The sequence below is a fragment of the Eimeria mitis genome, genomic scaffold (assembly GCF_000499745.2).
Source record: "Eimeria mitis Houghton genomic scaffold, Emh_scaff1917, whole genome shotgun sequence".
In the NCBI taxonomy this organism is placed as follows: Eukaryota; Apicomplexa; class Conoidasida; order Eucoccidiorida; family Eimeriidae; genus Eimeria; species Eimeria mitis.
In genome coordinates, this window is record NW_013570239.1 from 5837 (window position 1) to 6076 (window position 240).

Genomic DNA, 240 nt, shown 5'->3' on the forward strand with positions numbered 1-240 from the left:
ACAGCAGCAGCAGCAGCAGCAGCAGCAGCAGCAGGGCTGACATATATCTTCTTCCTCCGCCCCCCATATCTCCTCCTCCCCTCGTCCCCTGCTGTTATTCTCCGTCTCTTATATTTTTGTGTTGTCTTTATTTTCTGCTGAGGCCCTTAAGCCCCCATCCACCTGCAGCTGCAGCAGCAGCAGCAGCAGCAGCAGCAGCAGCAGCAGCAGCAGCACAGTCCGCAGCATACATTGTTGCTT